Source organism: Schistocerca serialis, chromosome 5 (genome assembly GCF_023864345.2).
Source record: "Schistocerca serialis cubense isolate TAMUIC-IGC-003099 chromosome 5, iqSchSeri2.2, whole genome shotgun sequence".
Classification (NCBI taxonomy): Eukaryota; Metazoa; Arthropoda; class Insecta; order Orthoptera; family Acrididae; genus Schistocerca; species Schistocerca serialis.
In genome coordinates, this window is record NC_064642.1 from 225,824,081 (window position 1) to 225,851,630 (window position 27,550).

The window sequence follows — 27,550 nt, forward strand, 5'->3', positions numbered from 1 at the left end:
ACAGCCGGAACTATCAGCGCCAGGCCAAAGATAGTACAAAGTGCGAATATCGATGCACACCGCTGCTGCCACTCACGGAGAGAGAGGATAACAGCATATTCGCTATAACCGCGGGAGACTAAACACAGAATAGCAACGAAGGTTTTGTCCAACGCATAACATGAGCCAACAACGGCTCACTGTTTAGAAAAATCTTACAACGTAAGCTGAGCTCGGACTTGGAAGGAAACGACATTCTTCCGTGCAAGGATCAGGGCGTAGCTCTGTGACACCCCTTCGATACACCCTCAACTCGCTTACGAAATTCTCGGTCGGACAGCAGTGACGAATTGAGATTCCATGTGCCGGAGCTTTTCCGCAAGTTTTGTTGAGGGGGGGGGGGGGGCGGGGGTGGTACACAGATTAGCTAGATGGTCAGTAAAAGCAGTGGGTCATCGTTCAACATCGACCACCTTATCTCTAAGGCGAACAGAAACATATGTCACATAAGGTCGGTTCGCCAAGTGACTAGTAAATATTCCTATGGCTTCTGTCCCTTGTATCGAATAAGTCCATTTCCCCGCCATATAGCATGAAGTCTCCACCCACCAGTAAGTGACCGAATCCATCAGTAAAAATGGCACGATTTCTTTCGAATAACATTTCGCACAAGTTCCTCTGTGCCGGATGTGGCGTCAACGTCGACAGTACACATCCCATGAACTGTTATCCTCAGTTCCCATGCCGAAGGTACATAAGCCAGGTCGCGATCTGGAATCCCTTAACGGACCTTTATAGCCGTTCCACTGTCGTTTTCCAAGTTTGGCGCGATGTAGGAGATGTAGCCGTATAGTTCCTGAAACGCAGTAGCACAGATTTCCTTCACCATCCGTATCTCCACATCTGCGACGTACAGCACGTCCTGGAAGAACTGTTGTTTCACAGGCGATCGTATAGTATTGACAATAACTATCCTTATATTGTACGTCAGGGTCCGAGTATCATCTTCGCACACTGGTCAACTGACGAAAATCTACAAAGTCTGTGTTCACATTATACATTCTCAGCTGGTTTCCCGTCTGGCGTTTTCCCAAAGCATTAGGTGTCTTGAGATGTGAGAGAGGGATGCGAGATTCCACCAGGGGGAGAAGTGACATCTTTGATGTCTTCGTCCTGCTCAGTGCAGTCGATACCAGTGAGGGTCTCTACTAAGCCGGTGATTTACTGGTATGTAGTGTTGTGAACTTTTCGCAGCATCTTCCTCTACTGCTGAAGGGCTGATAGATATATGAGGGGCTGGTTCGTCGGAACTATTCGAATGCACTTATTCAGGATATCCGGATGCTGTTGTTCTCTATCCATATTGCCAGAGTCATTAGGTGTATCAGAATGAGGAGGGGGCGCATCTTCAGAGTCGAGGAGACGCGCTTTGCTATTCTTTTGGGAGCGTTGTGTACGCGCCGTGATCTCGACGTCCGATGGTGTTGAATCCTACAGCTCCTCCTGCACCGCCGGTGCCACGGCGCCCGTGGACCCCTACGTCTCATTTTCCATGCCGTTAGCTGTGTGGTCGTCCTCATGATCTATCTCCTGCAACGTCTGGAGCTGGAGTGGAGCAGGAGCCATCTCATCGTCATTGTCGGCCGATGGCCCTTCTGTCATCTGCAGTGTTGGTTCGAACATACGCTACCGAGCACCGCGTCACCTCCTCGCACAGCGTTGGCGCTTATGTCACAGGTAGTATCCCAGGGGGTTGGCCTCTGTCGGTCTCGAAGATGTCCTTCACCACCACATGCAGAGCACGCCAGGGGATGACTATTACAGACGACAATGGCTGTGCAACAGCCTATATCTGAATAGCATAGCACATGTTTTGTAGGCGCTCCAGTCCGGAACCACGGTGCTGCTACGGTCGCAAGCTCGAATCCCGCCTCCTGTGTGTGATGTCCTTAGGTTAGTTTGGTTTAAGTAGTTCTAAGTCTAGGGGACTGATGACCTCAGATGTTAAGTTCAAATGGTTCAAATGGCTCTGAGCACTATGGGACTTAACTTCTAAGGTCATCAGTCCCCTTGAACTTAGAACTAATTAAACCTAACTAGCCCAAGGACATCACACACATGCATGCCCGAGGCAGGATTCGAACTAGTAACCGTAGCAGTCGCGCGGTTCCGGAATGAAGCGCCTAGAACCGATCGGCCACTGCGGCTGGCTATGACAGTAGTTCTTTAGATTTTGGGAAATCATTTAAAGTGCTCTGAAATTGTGGCAATTTTGTGGCTAGTGGCTACCCTATAGTCAGTGGGTGTGGGTGGTCACTGATTGCATGACAAGACACTAATACGGTTTTCTTTGCGGATCAGCTTATTGTTTGCATTCAGATTATAATTAACTTGTGTACTATCTAGTTGCGGTGAAGCCGTGTGCTGAAAGATTTTGTATAGCGACCAAGTGACCAAACGGAACGGATTGTGCTTTTGTGTAAATGAGTCAGCTGCTATTTGCTGTGCAACATATAAAATATTTTGTTTGGTTAACCTATTTTTAAGGTGCAGAGAAGATTGATTCTGGTTTATAATATACGGACATTACACTAGGAATTTTAAATTAAACTGCATTTATGAAATTCAACCTTATAAATATTGTGAAATAGTAAAGTGTTCAAAAAGTCACTCTGAGCTTATTGTACACAAAACCTTTGTCATACCATCCTACTGCACAGTAAGGTGATGTTACTATGTAGGTACATTCAGTAGTGTAATTTTATTCTGTCTGCAAAATTTGTTGCAAACAGAATTAGTAGTGAAGAATTAATAAATTAAAACGTCATACCTGATGTAGGTATTCCACTGCATCGACAGTTTAATTGTTGTAAATGTTAAACTTCTCATCTTTCACCATTTTGTCTCTTGCGAAACTCCCGCTTTAGTTTACATAAAATGATCCTCAGTAGTGACATATTTTTTTCAGTCATTAAACTGATTACTTTCTCATTAATCATATGACTTACCTATCTACTTTTCCGGATTCTCATGCAGTGCTACATTATCAACGTTCCGTTTCGTTCTTGTTTCAATTTGTCGCTCACATTCTACGGCTGCACGAACGTAGACTCCAGTTTTGATAATAGGATAGTGCTAGATGTCCATCGTTTGTGCTTAACTTAAGTTCCATAGGCTCATGTGAATTAACATAGTCGTGACATAAAGTTACGAAGTATGCAACTATGTTGAGATATATGTGCAGTCTGCAAAATATGCTGGACAGGTCGCTGAGGGACAAATAATTGACCTAATCATTGCCTGAATGCGAAGTGACTTTATTAATCCAATATTACGCGTTTCAGGGTTTTTTACCCCATCACCTACTGTTATAATAAAATGAATCACATAACTAAAAATGAAACAATATGGATTACAAAGCCAACACGGACGTACAATTAAAACAATATAATCATGAAACGTTCACTGGGGTTTGAAGTAACCGGTGCAAATAATAATTACATGTAACTGTGATAACAAACCTGAGCTAGATGATAAAAGATTACTGACCATTACACGAGTATACAAATTCCGAACACCAGAAAGCGTTGCAAAGGCGGTCATGGAGCATAACACGTCATCGTTTGAATTACACACGACATACAAACCCATCGAACCACAAGAATACAAAGCAGTTTACAATAAAAGTAGTAAAATTTACAGATGACAAACGTGATGTAAAAATAATTTGCATAGCATAATTCACAGAATCAAAGCAACCTTTACAGTGAAAGTGATAAAATTTATTGAAGGTAAGGGTAATGTAAAAATAATTTAAGCAGCATAATTCACTGAATTCTCAGTGTGACTTCTAACGAGGCCGCGAGACTACAACGTCATAAGGCGTTGTACGTGCTAGAGTCATGCCACTTGGTGACCTAGGTTTAACTAGTGGTATATACAAATGTAGTGCTTAGAAAAAGTATAGTAATCGCAACAGAAAATAAGTATGGCTTTCAGATGACAAGTTCAAAACGAATAACCTGAACAAGTCATTTCTCTACCTGTTCCAAATGAAAAGCAGAGTACATAAGCGCTATAATAGCTACCTGCGCTGCATAGCATAAATGCTTAAAAGAATCAAACGTTTAGCGGCAAAGTATTAGCACAACAGAGCAAAATAAGAATTGTTTAATGAGCAACTGAAATAAACAATCGCCGTGGAGCTGTTTATCATTATCATCAGAACTGACAATGTGTAACATTATGTTTATAATACACAAAACAATGCTAAAACGACCAGAGGTCACTGGCCAAGACCGAAAATGAAATCCGTAAAGTCCGCAGCTCGTGATCGTGCGGTAGCGTTCTCGCTTCGCGCGCCCGGGTTCCCGGTTCGATTCCCGGGGGGGTCAGGGATTTTCTCTGCCTCGTGATGACTGGGTGTTGTGTGATGTCCTTAGGTTAGTTAGGTTTAACTAGTTCTAAGTTCTAGGGGACTGATGACCATAGATGTTAAGTCCCATAGTGCTCAGAGCCATTTGAACCATTTTTTGAAATCCGTAAATATAAAAAAGCGTAGTGAGTGCACATGGAAAGTGTAATTACACAGGGTGGTCCATTGATCGTGACTGGGCCAAATATCTCATGAAATCAGCGTCAAATCAAAAAACCACAAAGTACGTAACTTGTCTAGCTTGAAGGGGGACACCACACTGCGCTTTGGTTGACCCGCTAGATGGCGGTGCCATAGTTCAAACGGACATCAACTGCGTATTTTTAAATAGGAACCCCCATTTTTTATCACATATTCGTGTAGTACGTAAAGAAATACGAATGTTTTAGTTGGATCACTTTTTTCGCTTTGTGATAGATGGCGCTGTAATAGCCACAAGGGTATAAGTACGTGGTAGCACGTAACATTCCACCAGTGCGGACGGTATTTGCTTCATGATATATTACCCGTGTTAAAATGGAACGTTTACCAATTGCGGAAAAGGTCGATATCGTGTTGATGTATGACTAATGTGATCAAAATGCCCAACGGGCGTGTGCTGTGAATGCTGCTCGGTATCCTGGACGACATCATCAAAGTGTCCGGACCGTTCGCCGGATAGTTACGTTACATAATGAAACAGGAAGTGTTCAGCCACATGTGAAACGGCAACCACGACCTGCAACAAATGATGATGCCCAAGAAGGTGTTTTAGCTGCTGTCGCGGTTAATCCGCACATCATTAGCAGACAAACTGCTCGAGAATCGGGAACCTCAAAAACGTCAGTGTTGAGTATGCTACATCAACATAGATTGCACGCGTACCATATTTCTATGGACCAGAAATTGCATGGCGACGATTTGGAACGTCGTGTACACTTCTGCCACTGGGCACAAGCGAAATTACGGGACGTTGACAGATTTTTTGCACGCATTGTATTTAGCGACGAAGCGTCATTCACCAACAGCGGTAGCGTAAAACGGCATAATATGCACGATGGAACATCAGCGACCTTGGCGGGTTAATGTATGGTGCGGCATTATGGGAGTAAGGATAATTGGCTCCCATTTTATCGATGACAATCTAAATGATACAATGTATGCTGATTTCCTTCGTAATGTTCTACCGATGTTACTACATGATGTTTCACTGCATGACAGAATGGCGATGTACTTCCAACGTGATGGATGTCCGGCACATAGCTCGAGTGCGGTTGAAGCAGTATTGAATAGCATATTTCATGACAGGTGGTTTGGTCGTCGAAGCACCATGCCATGGCCCACACGTTCGCCGGATCTGACGTCCCCGGATTTATTTCTGTAGGGAAAGTTGAAGGATATTTGCTATCGTGATCCACCGACAACGCCTGACAACATGCGTCAGCGCATTGTCAATGCTTGTGCAAACATTACGGAAGGCGAACTACTCGCTGTTGAGAGGAACGTCGTTACATGTATTGCCAAATGCATTGAGGTTGACGGACATAATTTTGAGCATTTATTGCATTATTGTGTATTTACAGGTAATCACGCTGTAACAGCATGCGTTCTCAGAAACGATAAGTTCACAAAGGTACATGTACACTACTGGCAATTAAAATTGCTACACCAGGAAGATGACGTGCTACAGACGCGAAATTTAACCGACAGGAAGAAGAAGCTGTGATATGCAAATGATTAGCTTTTCAGAGCATTCAAACAAGGTTGGCGCCCGTGGCGACACCTGTAACATGCTGACATGAGGAAAGTTTCCAACCAATTTCTCATACACAAACAGCAGTTGACCGGCGTTGTCTGGTGAAACGTTGTTGTGATGCCTCGTGAAAGGAGGCGAAATGCGTACGATCACGTTTCCGACTTTGATAAAGGTCGGATTGTAGCATACTGCGATTGCGGGTTATCGTATCGCGACATTGCTGCTAGCGTTGGTCGAGATCCAATGACTGTTAGCAGAATATGAAATCGGTGGGTTCAGGAGGGTAATACGGAACGCCGTGCTGGGTCCCAACGGCCTCGTATCACTAGTAGTCGAGATGACACGCATCTTATCGGCATGGCTGTAACGGATCGTACAGTCACGTCTCGATCCCTGAGTCAACAGATGGGGACGTTTGCAAAACAACAACCATCTGCACGAACAGTTCGACGACGTTTGCAGCAGCATGGACTATCAGCTCGGAGACCATGGCTGCGGTTACCCTTGACGCTGCATCACAGACAGGAGCGCCTGCGAAGGTGTACTCAACGACTTACCTGCGTGCACGAATGGCAAAACGTCATTTTTTTGGATGAATCCAGGTTCGGTTTACAGCGTCATGATGGTCGCATCCGTGTTTGGCGACATCGCGATGAACGCACATTGGAAGCGTGTATTCGTCATCGCCGTACTGGCGCATCGCCCGGCGTGATGGTATGGGGTGCCATTGGTTACACGTCTCGGTCACCTCTTGTTCGCACTGACGGCACTTTGAACAGTGGACTTTACATTTCATATGTGTTACGACCCGTAGCTCTACCCTTAATTCGATCCCTGCGAAACCCTACATTTCAGCAGGATAATGCACGACCGCAAGTTGCAGGTTCTGTACGGGTCTTTCTGGATACAGAAAATGTTCGACTGCTTCCCTGGCCAGCACATTCTCCAGATCTCTCACCAATTGAAAACGTCTGGCCAATGGTGACCAAGCAACTGGCTCGTCACTATTCGCCAGTCACTACTCTTGTTGAACTGTGATATCGTGTTGAAGTTGCATTGGCAGCTGTATCTGTAGACGCCATCCAAGCTCTGTTTGACTCAATACCCAAGCGTATTAAGGCCGTTATTACGGCCAGAGGTGGTTGTTATGGGTACTGGTTTCTCAGGATCTATGCAACTTAATCGCGTGGAAATGTAATCACATGTCAGTTGTAGTATAATATATTTGTCCAATTAATACCCGTTTATCATCTGCATATCGTCTTGGTGTAGCAATTTTAATGGTCAGTAGTGTTTTACATTGGAACAAAATTAAGTAAAATGTTCAATCGTAACTACGTTCTGTATTTTAATTCAAAAAACCTACCTGTTACCAACTGTTCGTCTAAAATTGTGAGCCATATGTTTGATACTATTGCAGTGCCATCTGTCACGAAGCGATAAAAGTGGTCCAACTAAAACATTCATATTTCTCTATGTACTACACGAATATGTAGGAAATATGTGGGTTCCTATTTTTAAGAAAAGCGCAGTTGATATCCGTGTGGCCTATGGCAGCGCCATCCAGCGAGCCAACCGTATCGCCATGTGGTTTCCCCCTTCAAGCTATCGAGTTTCGTTTTTTGTAGCTTTTTCGTTTGACGCTTATTTCGTGAGATATTTGGCCCGGCCATGATCAAAAGCTTAGTGCGGTTTGGGGAATGAATAGTGAAAAATAACATCTTGACATGCAGACCAAGGAGAGAAGCGACATGTTGATACGAGGGAGAGCAAAACCTGGACTACTCACCGAATGAATCATTATAAATGTCAAAGAACCCTTTACGATTAAAGTTGATTTACTCGTTCAGGACGTTACGTGGATCATCGTATAACGCTATTTGATTATGGTTTATCTAATTTTTTATATTTCTTTGCTTTAAAATTTTTGCATATGGTACTATTTTTTCTGTATGTGTAAAGTGATGTGTGGTACACTGGAGGTTGAAGTTCTTTGCATTGAATGTGAGTAATGTACGTAAAATACTATGTAAATTGTTTATTACGTTAAATAATTTTCTGTTGACATTTTGTATTTAAAAATATTTGTGTGTATGTCCATGTTGATGTAAATCTGACAATTGTAAGAAATGGTGAAGGTTAGGAACAATCTAAGAAATAGGTGTTAGGTAAAAGCCAGCGTGTTTTTTTTTTTTTAAACGAAAGTGGCTCTGGGGAGTGGAAAGATGGCAAGGGAGAGTTGGCGAGACACTTAGAGCTAGCGCGGGAAGTAAGTCATACAGTTTTTTTTTTTTTGTTCTTCGTAATTGGTTCGAGACTATACAATGAATTAAAGTAATCAGTTTAAGAAAATTTATACAAACTCTCGACCCATGTACATGGCTTTTTCGTCAACGGTTCGTTCACGTATTTTTAACCGTTTTCTTCTCTGTGTAATTTTTCTAATATCGGACTTCTTGAAAAGACAGCACCTGAAGACGACGGTGGTTCGAGCTGGACGACTTTTTGCTCAAAAGTACGGCCCTTATGTCATGTCAAGTCACCCAACAATCTTACAATAACTAAAAACGCAAAGTAAAACATACATAGCTTAGTAGTAACTATATTCTGAAGTAAAAACACAATTTAAAAGTACACTTACATTTTGACTTGCATTATCCAATTACGAGTGCCGTTTGGTTGCCACTCGTGAATATGTAGTATTAATGATTGTGTTGCCACATACGTCCGATCTGGACAAGACATAGAAAACAAAAGGGTGGATCTTCCTTTTTCGCCAATAATATGACGATAAAAAATCTTCAAATGTTTCCAGCAGCTGAATAAAATATTTATACAGCCGTGAACTATATCTATGGCTCAAATTATTTATTTCATTTCTTATAATTACGTTTTCTGTTAAGAAAAGCTCAGCAGGCACATGTGCCTTTAAACATTCTTATAAATATGCTCTCTAAATCCAGTTTCAGAGAAACGACTCTCGTGCCCCACATTTACGATCACGTGATCGGTATGTAATTTGTAAATGCCTGACTTCGAAAATTTACCTATCTTTTGATCTGCTTAAGTGCGCAATACGGAACTGACTTTCTTCTGTGTACTTTACCTTTACGGAAAGCATTACCGATTCGTTCACAAAACTGACATGAAAATGAAAGTGAAGCATGAAGCATACTCTATGTTTTCTTCAATTGAAACAAGGCTAAAAGCCTGTTTATAAAAAAAAAAGATTTTTCAGTGTTACAAATTAACTCTTCTGATAACCACTGTCCATACGTATATGCGCAATAATGTCAGTTTTCCCGTCTGCACAGTCCTTATTGAGGTTCGGTTTTTCAAGTCTGTAAAACACTCCAAGAAAAAAATGCTCGTTTGTGTGTGCTGGACGGCATGAATCAGCACCAATATTTATAGCGAGCGAAGGCATTTGCCTGCAGGGGAACAGCTACCGCTGGAAATTAAAACTGTAGAGCCGCCACAAGTCGCATGTAACTTTTTATTTGTTTCATATGTTTTACTCGACCAACGCGAAGTTGAAACTGACGCGCACCACCACGTAAATTACGTGCAGCTTGCTGTCATCAAAAGTACGCATTAATACAGAATCGGAATATATTTCGCATCACACGACGGTTCAAGAAGACAGCGGATATCTGAAGATGCGCTGATGGAATGAAACAAGTAAAATGAAGAAAAAGTTACATGGGACTTCTGTCGCCTCTATAAATTTAATCAAGAATTATGTAAGTAGGGGAAGGCTTATGAAATATATTTTATTCGAAACTTGTACCCTGCCTTTTAATCTTCAGGTCAAGAAAGCTGAGGCATCCATCACTTTCTATTTACACAGTAAATGCAACTGAGTTCGTTAGCTAGATTCATTACATCATTCTCATCACCATGAAATAGGTCAAATATATCATCGACATAACTTCGGTAGATAAGAATGGACTCCAGTTCTTTAAAAGATAATTCTCTAAAGAACTTATGATAATGTCAGCTCCGCCATCAGTCTCTCCTACCTCCCGCATTATTCGCAACCGCTCCACATGTCTTATTGTATTATTTACACTTTACATGCCCACTAATAACGGCTTATTGTCATCTCTACGGCTTTCGTTGTTAGTCTTGGCCAGTGAGTCCTGACAGTTTTAACATTGTTTCGTTTATTATAAATAAAGTGTTGCACATTGCACGTCCTGATTATAAGGTTAGTAAGCTCCAATACCGCTCATTCATTTCAATTATAAATATACACATAAAACAAATGACTTTTATAAAACGCGTTTGGTTTTGCCCATCATTAAATATTCTGTAAATAGGATATACATTGTATGAAATTAAAAAAAAAAAAAATAAAAGCAGTGACATGTAAGAAGAAGAACAAACATTTGTTGGACACATACCAAACACATCACGTCGTTCAGACGAACTGGAAGGACATTTGAGTAAATAATTTTCAGAGACAGACTGGTAGTGTTACTAAAGTGACATCACCACGAAGCATGAACTACCCTTAGGGGACACTATTTTGCTCAAAGTGGCGCCCTCAGCGTCAAATAGCAAAACACTATACAATATGTCTTGACTAGAAGAAGGGATCGGTTGGTAGGACATGTTTTGAGGCATCGAGGGATCACAAATTTAGCATTGGAGGGCTCCGTGGAGGGTAAAAATCGTAGAGGGAGACCAAGAGATGAATACACTAAGCAGATTCAGAAGGATGTAGGTTGCAGTAGGTACTGGGAGATGAAGAAGCTTGGACAGGATAGAGTAGCATGGAGAGCTGCATCAAACCAGTCTCAGGACTGAAGACCACAACAACAACAATACAATATGTTATTTACAGTGATCAAATTTAAATAACAGTGCGAATTATATACAAATTTAATAGATGCTATTTAATATTCAAAATGTTCAAATGTGAGTGAAATCTTATGGGACTTAACTCATAGGGTCATCAGTCCCTAAGCTTACACACTACTTAACCTAAATTATGTTAAGGACAAACACACACACATGCCCGAGGGAGGACTCGAACCGCCGCCGGGACCAGCCACACAGTCCATGACTTCAGCGCCATAGACCGCTCGGCTAATCCCGCGCGGCTTTAATATTCGTATTACAGGCATCACATATATAGGTAATCACAAAATAAACTGTTTTTTTATAAATATACAAAAAGACAATGTAAGAGCCACATGGCATAACGGTGTTATTGGTAAGTCTAAAAATGAGAGCTTTGAGATAGATATACAGGCATGTAAGAATTTATTCAACTTGGATTGGACGAGAACATAATGAGTCATCCTTAGAAATACAGGAGAGCATAAGCATCAAATATTTTTTTCATTTTGTAACTATCTACACAAGTTAATTGGTTTCGGTTGAATGTATATATATAAGGGTTGGAACTTAAATAGTGACGACTATTTATTCATAACCGATACAAAAGAGTTATTTGTTTGCACCTGTTACTGTCCTTCAAAGTAGTCACCAGCGTTGTGTAGAACCCGTTGCCAGCGATGTGGATGGCGTAGTATACCGTTAGCAGAGACTGTTCTGTTGGTGGTACTAATAAAGCTGTCTACTGTCTGTCGAATCTCTGGAACGTTTCTTAAGCGAATGCCACGAAGTGGTTCCGTCATCTTCGGAATCAAATAAAAGTCATAAGGACTTAAGTCCAGGGAGTATGGTGGATGGTACAGTACTTTCCAGTCCCATAGACCGAACAGAGCAGCCACAGCTTGCGCTGTATGCGCCTGCGCATTGTCGTGAAATATGATGGGTGAGTTGCGCAGGAAGTGTCGCCGCTTCTTTCGTGAAACTGGTCGCAGGTGATGCTCCGAAAACGAAAAGTAATACTGTGCATTCACGGTCTGCCGTGGAGGAACGTCGTACACGAGGATCACCATAACTTTAGACCACTCCATTCGCACCATAAACAGAACAGGCTCTGCTAACGGTATACTACACCTTCCACATCGCTGGCAACTGGTTCTACACAACTGAGGTGTCTACGTTGAAGGACAGTAACAGGTGCCAACATGTGACTCTTTTGTATCGGTTGTGAAGAAATAGTTGCCACTATTTAAGTTCCAAACCTCTAAATTTTGATCCTTATAAATAACGTATTGTACTTTGCTTTGCTGTTTGACGTTGATGGCGCCACCTTGGACAAACTAGTGTCTATATCGGTAGTTTCTGCTTCGTTGTGATATCATCCTATTAGTACTACTAGTCCGCTTCTGACAGATGTGTACACAACAACTATGTTCAGTTCGTCTGAAGAATGAGGTATATTTCGTATGTGTTAATTTTTTTTTACTGAGGAGAGGAAAAATCTCTTGGCCAAGATTGCTGTGAAAACGTTATTGTATATATCCGTTTTCGGTACAAGTAAGTTACCAACCTCAGATCCGTAATAAAAGTACAAGAAGTACAACAAACTGTTACATAAATAATGCAACATTAACCCTCAGAAAACCCCCATGACAACATACCTTCATAATGGTTATTACAAACAACTTATGTCAGCTTTATACAAAATATTTCCAATGAATATCGAGGTACATAGTAGATGACATGAGTGATGCGTTGGACAATCATAATCAAAATTACTGTGAACATCAGAATTCGCAACTGGAGGGGAAGAGGCCCAGAGGAAGACCAAGAGATAGATGGGTGAAGGGAGTGAAGGAATGTGTGATGAGAAGAGGAGAGAACTGGACGAAGGTGGAAGAGGGGGAATGGTGGAAAGGCAGAACACGATGGAGAGGCTTGTGTTCCCGACAGACCCAGCCAGTGGCTGGAAACTGTCCAAGATGATGATGATGATCAGAATTCGCCAAAACATCGTTCCTATAACATAGCACGTCATGCCCACCAGGTCGCACTAGACTGTCAAAAGCCAATGCATTTGACGAACTGATCACAAGCACAACAGGTGTCGCTGCAGTGTGTACATTTTATCAGAAAATTCGGATACTAATTTAAAAACAAACAAGATTCCAAATATACAAACATAAAAGATTCTAAAATGTTTATAATATATTTTTGATGATATTTTCATGACAGAGTACGAGTACTGCTAAGAGAACTTACACACCATATTTGAGGTAGCACATTTTATTTCAGAGTTGATAGTTGTACCATGAGGGAGGACATTAAACAGAATAACCTCGTAGGAGTCCTGAAAACCGTCGTCGTGATTTACGAACAGAGGGCGCGGCTCTGAAGTCTTTAATCGGAGGAGAAATGCTGTGGCAGTACTCCATGAATTTCCGTCTTGTTTGCGATTGGAAGTGATGATCCGATGTTTCATGGCCTGTGACGATGTTCGACAAGAAATTGTCACGATCAGCCTCGTATTGCGCCAGCAGTTCCTCTCAGAGTGTCCTGCGTTGTCTTTATGGCCCTCTGTTAGGCGGTGAGGATCCCAGCAGTGCCGCCTGTTGTGGCCGAGCGGTTCTAGGCGCTTCAGTCTGGAACCGCGCGACCGCTGCGGTCGCAGGTTCGAATCCTGAGTCAGGCATGGATGTGTGTGATGTCCTTAGGTTGTTTAGGTTTAAGTATTTCTAAGTTCTAGGGGACTGATGGCCTCAGATGTTAAGTCCCATAGTGCTCGGAGCCATTTGAATTTGAACCCAGCAGGAACACACCTTTGAGCATCCACTGGTGGACGAGTGTGTCGCAGCTAATATCAGAGACGTCCAGTTGAGCAGGTAGAAGTTTCACTGTGATCTGTCGATCATCTCGAATGAGAGTATCCACACGTCCCAACTTCGCAAGAGCCACAGTTGTGTGGGGCCTGCCGGCACTCCGGACATCGGACAGGTTTACGCGACCCTTTTGTGATGACGACAAGTACCTCGTCCAATGATTCACCGTGCTCTTTTTTTTTACTATGTAGTATTCATAGATATTCTGCAATCGCATATGTGTATATGCGATGCTCTGATTTTCCGCCTAAAAACTCAATGACAGCCTTCTTCTTGGAACGCAGCTCCGTTACGGTCGCCACTTAGAAGGCTACGTAAACAAACGCCACTTACCAGAACTTCATGAAACTACAGTTGCCGAGGAGGAATACTCCACGATGTCCCACAACACATTCCTCACTTTTTAAACCGAAACTGGGCGAGAAGAAAATGTCTTTTATTGCTTATTGACCGCACCTCGTATTTCATTAGTGCCAAAAGTTGAACAGGATCCCAAATCAAATTAATTTATTAAACTGGTGGTTGGAAGACATGGGCATGATTGACGTCAAGTGTTCTGATTGAAGATCAAAAAACGCAAGTACAAGATTCAATCCATTACTGAAGATGAGAAATGCTGAAGTCTTGGCAACGACCAGAATACAACTGCCAACACGAGTTTATCGCCTCAAAAACCGTCTGTACAGCTATTAAATCGCAATATCTGATCAGTGATTATATGATTACTACGAATGGTTGCTTATCTAATGCATACATACTCTTTCACGGAATAAGCCGAAACTACCGCTCAAATCAATCATCATCTTCTTCTGAGTCTCTTCATACGTTTGCTTATGCTCGCGGCGGCATCTTACCGGGCTTTGCCCGAAGTGGAGCAAAAGTCATGAGATGCTGCTAAGTAGAGAGGAAGCCCACGTAGATTCTCCGTAAAGATGTCTGTTCCGTCGGCACCCGGGCAAGATTTCACTAGTCAGAAGAGAACCAGTATCTATCCTTTCGTTACCAGCCCAACTCGCCCTTACAGTCGGTGCGCCATTTGGAGAGCCACTCAGGCGATTTCACAAAACGCTACCCGATGGCAAAGCTATCAATAAACCAGTACTTTTTAAAAAATTATTCCATTCCATCTCGGCGTGGTGGTAAAGCAGTCGTGTTGTTACCCTTTAAAAAACATACCTACGTTGCACAATGTTCTCTATTAATCCAAGGACGACGCGTTTCGCCCTGATAGAGCATCATGAGGTTATGTTACAAAATCAGAATTTGTTCTCTGAAAGCACACCTTACTTGAATAATGCATTTTGACAGAAAACTTCTCGTTTTTTAACATAACCTGATACTGCCCTATCCGGGTGAAAAGCGTCTTTCTTAAGTTAATAGAGAACATTGTACAACCTACGGCCGGCCGGAGTGACCGTGCCGTTCTAGGCGCTACAGTCTAGAACCGAGCGACCACTACGGTCGCAGGTTCGAACCCTGCCTCGGGCATGGGTGTGTGATGTCCTTAGGTTAGTTAGGTTTATTAGTTCTAAGTTCTAGGTGACTGATGACCTCAGACGTTAGGTCTCATAGTGCTCAGAGCCATTTGAACCAATTTTTGCAACCTACGACTGTTTTGAAATAGTAACAGTTTATAACTTAGTAGGACTCGGTCATAAACGAGTTTTCCGGACGCCCCCCTCCCTACTTTCGAATTATTTCTCTGACCAGCCCTCTAACTTTACGTTTTGGTTTTTCTGGAAGCCAGCGCTCTGCTCCGCCCCTCTGCTAAATTATTACTCTCTACCAGGAAGGAGTCTCGTTCTAACTTTGCAACAAACTGCCCCGTGTCAAGGTGGTCGTCACCTCGCGCCTCTTGCTTCTGGGAATTACTTTGCAGCATGAATATAAATTCCTTTTATATCAGTTACTCCTGGTTGCACCGGGTATCTGGGTTCATCGCGTCGTCCGAAATGAAGTGATCTCCAGGCCTGTAATCTAGTCTTCTGGGAAGGTACTGGGCTGCACCTCCTGCAAAATAAGGCTCTCTGACCGCTCTGGACTCACCACGGGCGGTGTGCCAAAACTCAGACAATGCTGCGGTAAGGGGCTTATGCACTCGGCCGCACCAAACCTTCCAGTACCTGGACTTAGCCCACATAGGGTGCCCGCTCTTCAGCGCAGAACGGCACCTCACCCAGCTGAGGACCAGAAGCTCCTCCGGTGACAGCACGTATTGGGACTCTCATTGCATGAGAGTTACCGAAAGATCCCATGAAACTACAGCATGGAGCTAGGGACATGTAAGACTTCAATACGAAGATGTTGAACGATGTCCTAATCTCTCCAGTACCGTAGTATGGCTTTCAATAAATCCGAGTTTACAAGAAGTAGCTTCAATGAAACTAAAACTAAATGAATTAGAGCGGATTATAATAATGAAAGATGAAATGTGTCGGTCAAGCTATTGCTTGCCACTTATCAATAGGCGAAATGCGCACGGCGAAACTCAAATTGCAGTCGTTGAGTTGCACACAGATCTGGCTTCAAAAGTGTCAGTGCAAAATACATTGGTAAAGAATACAAACAGTAGAAATGACTTAAAATTTGTATCACGGCCATGATTCGAGCTCAGGTCTGTGGCTCACTAGGCATATTTGCTAACCACTGCACTACCCTGGCGCTACTGTTATCGCGGATGTACGGTATGTTAATTTTAGGTAGAGTGGGGGGAGGGGGGGATGGGGGAGGAAGGAAAGGGAAGGAAATAGTGAAGCCAGCAGCATCGGGACTTTACATCGGGAGTCGGCCAAGAGGCGTGCTGACGTAATCAGCACTATAAAGATAAACACATTGCCCCGGAGGCACAGTGGTTAACGCAACCGCCAAGTTAAACAGGAGATTCCAGGTTAGAATCCTCGTTCAACACATATTTTCGGTTGTGGCCGATGATACCATGATTCCTCTTGAAGTCACGATGCTGCTGACATCAATAGTTTCTTCTTTTTTCTTTCCTTTCTCCAATCGTCCGTCCCCCCTCCACCCTTCCTACCTTCAAACCTTCAAATTACATTATACGTTTCACAGCTGTGTCCGAAAGAAGAGACACCGTGCTTTCATATACAGGGCGGATCATTTTAATCCGTAATGGGGAATAACTCGGCATAGAAATGAGACAGACACATCAAAAGGTTTTAGGTAAAAATTGTAGGTGGCACAAAGGATCACGCATTGTTATTAACGCATTGTTATTAACGCATTGTTATTAATGACCTTGAAAGTGATTTTCGAAATGATTTTGAGGTTAAAGTCATTTTTAAAAAATGAGAACCTAGTATTTGATTTATGATTTGTAAAGAGCGGCAGATTTTACGTATAAAATAATATATTACTCTGTGTCATGGCAAGGCTGAATGAAGCTCAAATAAGCAAATATGCTTTTAGTTCCAGTAGGGATTAACACGGAACAGATGGTGGATACAAATGAGAAGAGGCATCCCAAGGAATGAGAGGCGAGGGGACTGACTCATCGACTTGTAAATCAATGATCTACTTTTTATTTACGTTTGTTTTGTTTTGCATGTGATAAACTGGCAATTATACGTTGGATTTCATTTCTTTTTCCAAGTAAAAATGTTAATCAAAACTTAAAATTCAAGTCTCTCTTCGCCCTTTCCAAATACGTTTCCACTGAACAAAACTCAGCTTTCGAATCATCTTCGATAATTACCTTTAAGATAATTGTTATTGGTAATTATACATGACCCTTTAGGCCCTTCCGAATTTTACCAAAGATTATATTTTGCTGTGCCCCTCTCCGAGTTAATCCCTACTAGAACTAAAAACATACTTGCTTATTTGACCATCATCAAAACTTACCATGACCGTGTATAATACATCAGTTTATAAGCAATATTTGCTGATATTTTCAAATCTTAAGTCAAATATCAGGCTTCCCATTTAAAAAAATCACTTTAACCTCCAAATCACCTTGAAAATCACTTTCAATGTCACGGCGATAAGTAGCGATACTGACCCTCTTTACCACCTACAACTTTTATCTAAAACATTTTGCCGTGTCTCATCAGTATCCCAAGTTATTCCCCATTATCGATTAAAATGGTCCACGCTGTATAACAGCTGCGTGGATTACCCTGGTACATCTCCCTCCCTAATAAAAACTCTAATTGACTTCACAGTCCATTTTGATATTGCCCTTCTTAACTCGCACCAGTATCACAGAGGCGTGAATTAGTTTTTGTATTATGGAGGAAGACATACTACGGTAATCTGTGCAGCTATGTTAACTGTAGTGCCAGGGTGAGGTGCTGGTTAGTTCATGAGCCTACTGAGCAGGAGACATGGGCTCGAATTCTAGCATTGGTACAAATTTTAATTCATTGCTTTGGTCTGTATTCATTACCATAGCTAAAGGTGAAACGTAATAATAGTTGTTAATAAAATTATACTACTTATCAAATAGTAATGTATCGGCTACACCTGTTATCAAAACCCTATGTAGTGAAGTAAGTTTGATATTTGCTCATAAAATTAAGACCCGCACCGCATTCTGCCAGAAATAGTAGATTCACACACCTGCTACCGGCTTTGCAGAAGCTTTGCTGCAATGCAAATTAAGCCCCACAAGTTGGCGAGACTTTAAAACCTGCAGAGCGTCTTCCACAAAGCGGTTCCCTGCTTGGCGCTAGGTGGCACCTGCTGTGCGACTCCGTCAATTAGCGCAGCCACGGTTTCCGGGTATAGGACGCAGGCAGCCACGGGCAGACTCGGGGAGCTCAATTCGCTGCAACTACTGCGCGAGCTCTAAATGAAGACGCCGCCGGCCAACTAGACCGGAAAAAGCGCAGCACAACGGCGCCCGCCCTCTCCCAGCAGCGCGGGAACAGCTGCGGAGCGGTTTAGCGAGCCACTCCGCCTGCGTCTGTTGCCGGGAAACGAGTGGCGAAGACGCTGTAACAGTGCTAACAGGATCAATGCCACGGCAACTAGTTTCCCAGAAAGAGTAAATACTTTTCACCTTGCAGCCGCGCTTTGAGTTTTAACGCACGTGTGCGCTGAAGCTTTTCCGTGGAAAAGACGAAGAACAAGGGATACTCAATAATTACAGAGACAGACAGATGTAAAAATGAAACAGTTCGGAGAACCAGGGTTGTACTTTCATGACAGTAAGTTGACATCACTGGGATGAGCTGAATACAGCTGACGGATAAGAATGATTCCCTTTATACTAAGGGTGTGAAACACTTGGTGACTTCCGGGAACACGACCATGGTGCACTGCAAGGCCACTTGGGGCGCTGCAGGTTTATCAATCCATGTCGCTTTGTTATTGGCTGTTTTGTTCTTCCATGTTCGTTTTCGTTTCGTAGTTAACAGAAATCGTTTCATCACATTGTGCTTCTGAATACGACTTCTCGTGCGTACTGCAGTCTTTGGATTGCGTTATAAATACACTGACGCAAAAGAACGTAACATCAAAGAATAATTAATGTAAAGTAAAGAAATTTAGCGAATATATTTGTCTGGGTAAAATATTTAAGTGATTAACATTGTAAGATCGCAGGTTACTGTAAGCGTGAGATATACAACTACAAATATGAAATTCCGGTTCATTAATAACAGGTGTAACCGCCAGAATGCTGAATACAAGCATGTAAACTTTTGTGCATTGAGGTGCCGGATGTCAGTTAGTGGAAAAAGTTCCATGACTGTTGTACTTGGTCGATCAATACAGGGACGCTTACTGCTCTTCGTGGCTGTCACTGGGGTAGTCATATGATGTTCTGATTGGGGACCGACCTGGTAATCGAACACGGCAAGGAAATCGTCATTTGAAGCTCTGATTGGGGACCGACCTAGTAATCGAACACGGCAAGGAAATATGTCGATACTCTGTAGAGCACGTTGGGTTAAGGCAAACGGAATGTGGGCGAACGTTATGCTGTTAGAAAACAACCCCTGGAATGCTGTTCACATGGCAGCACAACAGGTCGAATCACCAGACTGACGTACAGATTTGCAATCAGGGTGCGTGGGATAAGCACGAGAGTGCTCCTGCAGTATTACGAAATCCCACCCCACACCCTAACTCCAGGTGTAGGTTCATTGCGTCTAGCAGGCAGACAGGTAGGTTGCAGGCACTCAAAAGGCCTCCTCCAACCAACACACTGCCATCACCGGCACCAAGGCTGAATAAAACTTACATCAGAAAATACAACAGGCCTTCACCCTCCTCTCCAATGAGCTTTCGCTTGAGACCAGTTAGGAAGCAAATGGCTTTGGTTTATGATTAGCGGAATGCACGCTACAGGGCGTATGGCTCGGAGCTGTCACTGATGTAACCGATTCTTTTACAGTCCGTTGATTGACTGCTGGTCAGATGGAGTGCGATGCGCCAGAACCATTTGCCGAACACGATGGTCTTTCCTCTCGGTAGTGGCGCGTGGCCGTTTGTAGCTCGGTCTTCTTGCGACCATGCATTCCCGTCACCACCGCTGCCAGCAACCACATACAGTGGCTACATTTCTGCTAAGTCTTTCTGTAGTATAGCAGGAGGAACGTCGTCTTTCCGTAGTATCGCAGGAGGAACATCGAGCTTCTCCTCTAGCCTATTACACGATATTCAAACGCAGTGAGGTGTCGATAATGGCGTCTTTGACACCTTACAGACATTCTTGAATAACGTCCACTCCTCACTCTTATGCGACTGGCGCGAAATTGGAACAGACATCATCTATCAGCTGTAGAAACACAGTTACAAAATTTCGTTTCCATCGCTCTACTCCTTGTCGCTATTGTGATTTTTTTCCCCTCACTGTACGTTGCCCATATTCTAATCGCAATTTTCTCACATTCGTAATAGTAGGTGAGCTAAACGATTCCATATTTATTTTTGTTTCATATAAAACTGATTTCGTTGCATGGTGTATTGTTGACTTCGGTATAATTGTTACTACTTAGGAAACCGTGTACGAACTGCTCGATTGAAATGCGTTTTATGTAAACTTCTTTTATTGTAAGTCACTTTTGCTCGTGACCGTTTTTCGTAATTACTTGCATTTAATAGAAAATTCCTTGTTAGAAGCTTTCGACAGATATGGTATTCAGCTTTCTTACATCTTGTCACGGAATGAGTACGTAGTTCTACTTTGAATGGCTTTGATTCTTGCTACTGAGTGCCATGTATTTTCAGCGGTTTGTAGAGTATGGGGGTAGATGTAAATGAGTAGGCCTTGTATTCTTACTGATTGGAGGACTCGTCGCTGCAAATGCAAAAAGTGCGACAGTGATTACGCAAATGTTTTCAGACGTCATTAACACGTACTACAACAAAAAATTTTAGCAGAAGTCAATGACTATTACTGTGGGAACCATTAAATGCGAAGGTGCAAAAACGGACGGGATTAATACGCTTAACAATTCATTTAAGTTGAGTGGTTCACACACGGAGTCGTAAGTAGTAACAAATAGACATTAGTCCACAGAATGTCATACGACGAAATGAGCGTCTTCTCATATGAAACAAAAACAAATATGGAATAATTTACACAACCCAGTATTACATATGACAGAAAAAATTAAGCAGAATGCGAGCAATATATTTACAGTGCAATTCAAAGAGTGCAATACAGGCAATAAGGCTGTAATCAGGAACACGAATTCCACTTGATAATTGCCACACGGTGGAACCTGCAGTATTGGGTTTTACAAATAAATAAAGTTTACCACCAGAGTACCAGACCCATAAAGTATAAATGGAAAATATTATTATCTTGTACTCGTATTTCGCAAAGAAAGACTAGAGATTATCACCCCAAACGTCCCCAAATTCTAGGCTCTCTGTCAGGCCTCTCGGAGCGCTACTGTCGTTTTCTGTTGCCATATCGAAACACCGGCTTTACAATTCTTATATTTTTATAGTGTGTGGATTATAACCTCAACATTGCATTTAGCGATGGCATATTTGCTTGAAGTTTCCACATTACTTCATCAACATTCATTGATCTTTCCTTTGCTTTCTCAAAGGGAAAACACTGCTGAAGCCTTTTCTCGAATAAATTTACGCGATGGTGAATGTTCGATGAACCGTGGAAACTTTTATAAGTAGGAAAAACATATTAACATGCTCAGAGACTGATGAACTATGTCCTGACGGGCCAGCTGAAGTGTCGAATTCTTCGCTTGGAACCCACGTTAACGACATTATTCAAGAAGACCGACATGTTAGAGTTAAATTCATATCGTAAACAGTATTAGTAAATGTTGGCACAGTTCATCTCAAGTGCACCGAAACTTGCGGAAGGTGGTTCCCGAAGCAATCAACGCAACAACGCAAGGAAACAAGACTCGAAGAGTGTATAGACTTCAAAGAATGTTATGAAGATGACCCCTCCTAAACAAAATTTCAACACTGGATGAAAGTTGGGTTCACCATTTTGAAGCAGAGTCTAAAAAACAAAGTATGGAATGAAAGCACATGAGACCACCTGTACGAAAGAAACTCGGAGGCATCAGAGGGAAAAGTCACGTTCACCGACTTCTGGGATGCCCAATGTGTAGCCTTTCATGAGTGGCTGAAAGAGCCGGCCGTGATGGCCAAGCGGTTAAAGGCGCTACAGTCTGGATCCGCGCGACCGCTACGGTCGCAGGTTCGAATCCTGCCTCTGGCATGGATGTTTGTGATGCGCTTAGGTTAGTTAGGTTTAAGTAGTTCTAAGATCTAGGGGACTGATGACCTTAGGAGTTAAGTCCCTTACTGCTCAGAGCCATTTGAACCATTTTTTTGTCTGAAAGATCGGGGTACAATGAAAATAACCTACTACGCAGACGTGGTGATGAACAAAGTAAAGATAGCACTGACAGAAATACTTCTCGGATCTTAAAATGGAGGCGTGATATTGCACATGTCAATGCTGCCCGTCACGATATTCAGCTGACCAAATTAACCAATGCAAAATAAACTGAGTGGTTCTACCTCATCCTACTAACAGAAAACATTAGGCACCCTCAAATTTTCATTTCTTTGGTCCACTCACAGAGACATTCATGGGAATACGGTCTAGAACAATGAGGAGGTCAAGGACTTTGTGGGTTGGGGTTGGGTTGTTTTGGGGGAGGAGACCAGACAGCGAGGTCATCGATCTCATTGGATTAGGGAGGGAGGGGGAAGGAAGTCGGTCGTGCCCTTTGAAAGGAAACATCCCGGCATTTGCCTGGAGCGATTTAGGGAAAGTGGCTCAGACAACAAGTAAAAGAATTTTGTGCATCACGTATAAAAAAACTACTTAATTTTGGGACAAGTGCAGTAATATTGGTAGGGGCTATCTACATTAATTTTTGTCCTTAACTGTCTTCCTCTACAGCTTCCTCTAGTACCACTGAACTTAGTCACTGATGTGTCCTATCAACCTGTCCCTTTTTCTTGTCAGTGTTTTCCATGTCTCGTTTTCTCCACATTCCTTACCTTATCAGTACACCTAATTTCCAGCATTCTTCTATATCGCGCTTCGATGCTCTTCTGTTTTGTTTTTTTCGCAATCCATTATTCACTACCATATGTTCCCAAAAATTTCTTCCTCTAATTAACGCCTATGTTTTGTAATAACATACTGCTTTCGGCGATGAATTCCCTTTTTGCTTGTGCTGGTCTGTTTGTATGTCCTTCTTTCTTCGTCAATCATGGGTTGTTTTGCTTGCAATGTGGCAGAATTCTTTAATGTAGTCTCCTTGGTGATCAGCTTTTGTGATGTTAAGCTTCTCGATTTTTCATCTCCGCTTCTTCTTATTACTTTCGTCTTTCTTCTGTTTACTCTCAGTCCATACTCTGCTTGCATTAGACTGTTCATTACATTCAACATATCCTGCAATTCACGCTCCCCTTCCCTGCGACAGGTATGTCATCGCCGAATCTTATGACTGATATCCTGTCACTTTGAATTTTAGAATTATTCTTGAACATTTTTTATGCCCATCTTTCCTTCTTCGATGCATACGTTAAACTGTGGGGGCATGTCTTACACCCATTTCATTCCGAGCACTTCGCTCTTAGTTTTCCAGTCTTATTGTTCCCTCTTGCATCCTAGACGTATTATATTTTATATGTCTTGCCCTTACTGCTGTTTTTCCCAGAATTTGGAACATCTTTCACCATTTTACATGACGAATGTTTTTTTCCAGATCGACAGATTGTAAAACCCCGCCGAATTGAGTAGTAAGCAGCGGAAATATTGCAGCTGTTTCAGGCCACTCAATGTAGTGTCTTTAGCTGCCTAAATATCATGGTCCAGTGCTTGCTGTGTCACTATGACCTGGAGACAAAGGAGCAAAGCACACTGTGGACAGATGTGGATTCACCATTGCCGAAGAATGCGAAAATCCATCTATTACCAGGCAAGTGATTTTGAATTTTGTTTGTGACTGCAGTGACGTGGCGTTAACAGGGACTAACTGTCATAGGAGCATTGTTTTGAGGCAAAGTTTCAGGAACCTGCCAAGGTAAAGTGTATCGGATATCGGTCGAAGGATTTTTTAATTTTTTCTTTACCACGACAATTCCTTTGCTCACTCACAAATTGTGCTATCAAATTTTGCCCCGCCACCCAATTTCTTCTGACAGACCATCCAGTAATGCCTTCTTCTTTCCTCAAATGGAAAAACTATTGCGTGGTGGACATTTACTGAATGACACTAAGTTGATTTTCATAGTGGAACATGTCCTGACCAGTCTAAATGCAGGCGTCTGCAACCGACATCTCTGCCAAGTCACTCTTCGTTGGGGAAACGTTACCATGTAGGGGAGTGAACATGTAGAGAACGAATGTTACCTTAGAACTACTCATTGTAAAACAGTTTTTACAGCTAGGTAGATATCTACCGTTAACATTTAATATCATGTTTATACTCTGGCTACCAAAGAATCTACATTCACCACCTCAAATCACATATCACTGTTCACCATCACCATTACTGTTATTTGTCTCCTATATATATATATATATATATACACCAAAGTTTATTATGTGTGTGTGGATATTTTTCTCCCAAACCACTGGATCGATTTCAGCCAAATATGGCACAGAAACAGGAAGTCTCATGAGTACTGGCACTTTTGAGTATACAGGGTGTTACAAAAAGGTACGGCCAAACTTTCAGGAAACATTCCTCTTAGCTCCAATATGAGCAGAGGTAGGGATCATAATGTATTTTTCCAGCCCTTGGTGTTTAGGTTGTCCTGCATGACAGACATGTTGTGTGGAAACAATGTCACATTGCCAGACCAGTTTGTTTTGCCAAGTAGGTAACATGTCTGGGACAAGAAACAGTTTTCTGGGCGCTTATACGTAGGCTGCCCTGCATCACAGGTGTATTGTGTTGTTGTAGTATTGGCCTGCACCATCTACCTGCTTCGCATGGCGGCCTGTACATCAGGGACAAATAGATAATTTTCAATCTCCTGGTAAGTAATCAGCTCTGTACGACAGGTGTATATTATTGACCCGCTTTATTGAACTGTATTGCCGATGTACACAATGTGTATGAAGGTGTAAAACTTTTACAAAGTCACAATTAAACACCACGTACAGAAGTTACAGTACACAAACCACACAAGGAAGTCACAGAGCACAAAGTCTCAACAAGCTGGGCATACGCGATTGAACAACTTTGATGGTAAAAGAATAGTATCAGAGGGTCCATAAATCTTGAAGTCGTTATCTGCTCAGCAAGTAGTAGTCCATACAGCAACCCATGGTACAGTATAATAGAGAGCAGCAAGATTTCAGTAGTGTGTCACAAAGAGTATATCAACAGTCTCTGTTCTCTGAACAATGTCGCAGTGAAGTTTCTGGCTGCTGCTTGTAGAGGCACTTTGGCTTCGAGATGGCAGGAGCAGGTGAGTCGCCATGTTTTGCAGCCTGTTTGTTTTGATACTGTCAGTATCTTCTGTGACCGAATTGATGTCTTCACTTAGGTGAGACAGAAGGGAACTGATGACCAACTTTAAGTATGAGATGCGATGACCACTTAAGTATGAGATGTGATCGACATAGTCACGAATACACTGTTGGATTCGTTGTGATAGGAGTGAAACAGTTCCTGATTGCCTCATTGAGAAAATCAATGGAGATTGTTGTGTGGAGGCTTGTATGAGAGCATGTTTTCTCAGCTCGTAATGCTTTATGGGAAACAAATCAGTTATCTGGGCAGCCCATCCGAGAATTCACACCTTCCTCAAGGCATTTATGACGTGAACTGCAGTGCGGCATCTTGCATTACCCTACCACTTCGTACTCAGCTCGTGAAGGGAATAACAGCATACTGCAGAGTATTCGGCCTCCCTTTACATATCAAACCAGTCCATTTAGGTAAACAGTACCGTCGCATATCACTACTGTATCGTTTGGAGATGTATGGATTCAGAAAGTCGTTGTATCTTGAGACCTTTCACAGAATCCTCTATGTATACGTTTGCGTCGATCTGACGTCCACTAACAGAAGCGAGAATGCTCGCTGAACATCACCCAATGTCCGATTTGACTTTGGTTCTGCACCATGCAAGTCTCTGTACCATGTGGTATGGTACGGGCAGTAAATGATGCACTGCAATTTAATATCTCAGTCCAGCTTCCAGGAAATTGTTCATTTCGATCTGTGATGGTACTCTTCCCATAGTCTCTGCCCAGATTTCGAATGATGATTAGAGCCCAGATATTTATGTAATATCAACACGCAAAATGTGTACATATTTGTGTATCGAAAATTGGCAAAATATTTAAGAAAATACGTATAATCACGGAAACATTATATTGAATATTTAACATAAAACAACGATTCTGAAACATGTAAGTCAAGGTTGAACTGATATATTTTTTACATCACCGCCATTACACCAATTTATGAAAATCCGTATAAGAGTTGTACCAGCTGATACATGTGTGTTGATATCCTGGAGAATGTCATTTATTACAAAGATTATGCCAATAAAACGCATCTCAGTTCAGTTTTCAAGCTGTATGTTTAGGTGCGTTTCCTCTGTTTAATGAGTTGAACTACTCTGTAGAATCGTGGTGAGATACAGCAGAGAGGGTAAACGTGACTTCTGAGAGATGAGCAACTGGGAGCATGTGGTAGTTTCCTGATTGTTTGCCAGCAAGTAAACTACGTCAAATTACTCTACTGTCTGCTATAACACTGATGAGACGCGTGCAAACAATTCTTTAGAATGTAGCCCCCGCGGTAGGGTGTCGGGGACTTCTTCTATAAAGCTCAGTCTGTGAGGCAATGGCGTAAATCAGGGCCAACGCGAACGAAAATACTTTTCGAGTCAGAATCTCTACTCAAAGGACATTCTGGTGACGCGTTTTCGCCGACAAGCCTTCCGAGGAAACTGAGGGAAATTGTACGTGCCAAAAGATAGCCATATCACTGCTTTCATATGAGGCAGTCATTTTTTAAAAAAATTCTCCTCCACCTTATGATGGACTTCTGGTAAAATGTGGAAGCTACTGCACGCGACTGCAAATTATCCTCTCGTAACGTGGAGAGGCAGTTCATTATCTTAAAAAATACTTGATAGGAGGAGTGTTGAAAAACTGTTTATAAAAAACTGACTGTAAATCATTGGCCGCGTTGTTCCCATTGGTTGAAGCTCATTTGCGCAAACTTTGTGCGAAGCAGTGTAGAA